Source organism: Gadus chalcogrammus, chromosome 10 (genome assembly GCF_026213295.1).
Source record: "Gadus chalcogrammus isolate NIFS_2021 chromosome 10, NIFS_Gcha_1.0, whole genome shotgun sequence".
Taxonomy (NCBI): Eukaryota; Metazoa; Chordata; class Actinopteri; order Gadiformes; family Gadidae; genus Gadus; species Gadus chalcogrammus.
This window is the reverse complement of record NC_079421.1, coordinates 9709522-9713032: the sequence shown is the minus strand read 5'-3', so window position 1 is coordinate 9713032 and position 3511 is coordinate 9709522.

The following is a 3511-nucleotide window of genomic DNA, read 5'->3' as shown; positions in this document are numbered from 1 at the left end:
GAAAGATTTTAGTTTGTACTTGAAAGATTTTAGTTTGTAGTACGGTGGCACTGAGCATTCACAAGATAATATCTCGTAATTACGAGATAATATCTCGTAATTACGAGATCCTTATCTCGTAATTACGAGATATTATCTCGTAATTACGAGATCCTGAGTGTGCTAACGGCTACATTAGCTGTGAAACTTTTTTTTATTTGGTGAATGCTCAGCGCCACCGTAAGTTTGTACTTGGAGGGTATTTTTTTGTAATTGAAGAAATCTTTCTTCGTAGGACTATGTGTAAAACATACTGCATTTGTTTCTGAAGCAAAATGCATTAGTTTGTGAATGATGTTTTGTATTCGCAAACCACACTGAGTGTGTGTGTGTGAATCGTTGTGCGTGAGTAAAACACATTTTGCGTGTGTGTGCGCCAGAGGATCAGGGTAAGGTCAAGGGGGCGTTTGCCCAAAAATGGATGAGAACCACTGCTCTAATCGCAAGTCCAGTGTCGCGAGTGTCTTCCCCTCACACCTACTGGAACTCAGCGTCTGAATAGTTCTGAATGACGACACGCTCCACCTTGACGTCATTCAGCCCGCTGTCCGGCGAACGGCGGGACAAAGGTTCTGCATTACGCCCTGCCGTCGCCTCTCCACTCCCTTCAGCACGCAGGAATGTGGCAGCTCTTGGCAGCCGCCGAGGTTGATGTTAATTCACTCCCGAAGGAACACACAAAACGCTCACGCCGTAACAGTCCCGTTTAGCTTGTGAGCGGCTGAACCGCTGCGTCCTCAACTGGGCTCTTTTTTTCCCATGCCCTGCTATCTTCCTCCATCCTAATCTTTTCTTTCTGCCAGGCCCTCGCACGCCGCTTCCAAAGACCCCCCAGCCCCCCCCCCCCCCCCCCCCGCCCGCCCCCCTCATTGTTCTCTCAATGGCAGCGTTCGCCTCCCGTCTCCCAGAATCCACCTGGCTCATTGACATTCAGCGGAGAGAGCTCGGCCACAAACACCATAGATCGCCGCACACTTACGTAGGCCTATGTACGCTTGGCCGATTTGTTGTGTGTTTTGTATAGATGTTATATTTTTATTTTATTTTCTATTCTTTGTTCATATTGGCGGCATGTGGCTCAGGAGGTAGAGCCACATGCTGGTAACCAGAAGGTTGCTAGTTCGATCCCCGGCTCCTAGCTGTGTCGAGGTGTCCCTGAGCGAGACACCTCACCCTGACTGCTCCTGACAAGCTGGCTGTCAACTTGCATGGCTGACACCGCCGTCGGTGTGTGAATGTGTGCATGAATGGAAGAATGGTAGCCAGCATTGTAAAGTGCTTTGAGTGGCCACTGGGTAGAAAAGCGCTGTATAAATGCAGTCCATTTACCATATCCTCTCAACCCTTACTTTGTCAGAAGAATGTCTTTGTATTCTGACCCCGTGGTTCACTGCGTGTTTGATGATATAAACACAGTGACTCCGGCCCGGCCAGTGGTGCAGATGTATATTTCTGGAGTGTGTGTTGTTCTTTCTCGAGGGAACATTTTTGTGGGCGGGATGACCACTCAGAGGGATGCGTTTCAGTGGATGGCTGCTGCTGCTGCTGCTCCAGCAGATGAAATGTCCTATTTAAAACACATGCTTTCCATGCTAACGTTTATCACACCATCCATCTTATCGCCGTGCGGTATCGCTACCAGACGAGATCCCCCTGATTCGGGATTAACTCCATTCCTGACGGCAGCGATCCAACGGTTTGATCTATATGGCAGCTGATGTGGTTTAAGAGGAGCGCCCAGGATCCACAATCCATTTCAAAGTAAAAGTTTGGAGCGGTTAGGAAAATCATATTAAATATCATATATTATCTATACGTACTTCTATTATAAATGTATTATATAAGATATTCTACATACTGATCTTTTCCAATCTGTTTTTTATGGGCTTCTGGGCCTTTGAGGAGGAGGAGCGAGAAGAGAGATTGAAAGTGTTTCAAAGGAGTGAAATATAGCATATCCCACCACGGGTGGGAATCAACGCCGGGTCACTGTAAGACACCCCGCCTCCCTCTTCTACATGGACATTAGCGTGTGGAGCCGCCTGGAAAGCCTCTATAGGAGCTCTGTGGTTCCCTGGCCGGCGGGTTTAACGGGCAGTCGTGCCCCGCAGGAGCCGTGTAAATTGTGCTAATTGAGTCCACGTAGCGGTGCACGTAGCGGGGCACGTAATCTTCAGCGCTGCGCAGCGACAGTCACGGCCCATTAGCTCCTCCTGGAGAGGCTTTGATCTCCACGCAGAGGTGCAAGGGGGACCTGGGGAGAGAAGGAGGAAAACATCATCAACAATTCAAATGGGCCCAATTATTGGACCATGAATAAAAGGCTAATTAGCATAAATTGCTTCCACATTGTTGCTATTTTTACTTGGTTTCTCCTTGCTTCGGTTCTGGGATTTTTCTCTTTTTGTTTTTCAACTCTGTTTACCTTTGAAGGATTAGTTGAGTTATGATGCGAATGCTTAATTTCTTATTCAAATGGGTCCTCTAATTAAAACAGGTGGGTCAATATTTGCCTTTTGCTTGCTGTGAACGTTGCACATTCTCGATGCAGAACACCAATGGCGTGCACAAGCGTGCGAAAGACGTGCGATCTGGTGGATGGATTCTGCTGATGATCCTGAGAAGGATTAAAAGGTCTGACTGGGGCACATCAGCCCAAAGCAAACGCACAGCGATACATCAGCAATCACGGAGTCATGAACGACTTCTGTTCAAACAACCGCTGTTTCTTGGAGGTTTCAGCCAATTAAAATCAAGCTCTGTTCATTTTGATTTGTGTCTTTGGTTAAAAAAGGCCGGGATGGGGAATGAGACTGTGATGTTAGAATGCTGACAGTTGTTTGTATCATGCTGCGAGAAAATGATCCTAAGATCATTTTTACGAATGTGTTTATTTACGCGAACAAGGTTTGATCATGGTGGTTTGATTACCTAGTTTTCTGCCATGTAACCAACGCCTATTTAGTTTAGTTTTTTACAGTATTTGGTATTTTGTATCGACTGGCTGTCTGTCTCTGACAGTCTGTCTTTCTGTCGTACTCTCTTTTTTCTGTGTCTATTACTCACTCATTATCTGAATTCTGCTTGTCATTCTGTTCTATAAATAGTCCCTGCCTGTCTGTCTCTCCCTCTCTTTCTGTCTGTCTGTCTGTCTGTCTGTCTGTCTGTCTGTATGTCTGTCTGTCTGTCTGTCTGTCTGTCTGTCTGTCTGTCTGTCTGTCTGTCTGTCTGTCTGTCTGTCTGTCTGTCTGTCTGTCTGTCTGTCTGTCTGTCTGTCTGTCTGTCTACATACCTGTCTGTCTGATTGCGGGACTCAAACTAGTGCTGTCTCAGCTTCTCCTATCTCTCCAGCTGTTCCCGGCAAGCATAGAGCTAGCAGCCTAGTCTAGTGGTTAGCAGGCTAGTCTAGTGGTTAGCAGGCTAGTCTAGTGATCAGCCAGCTAGTCTAGTGGTTAGCAGGCTAGTCTAGTCG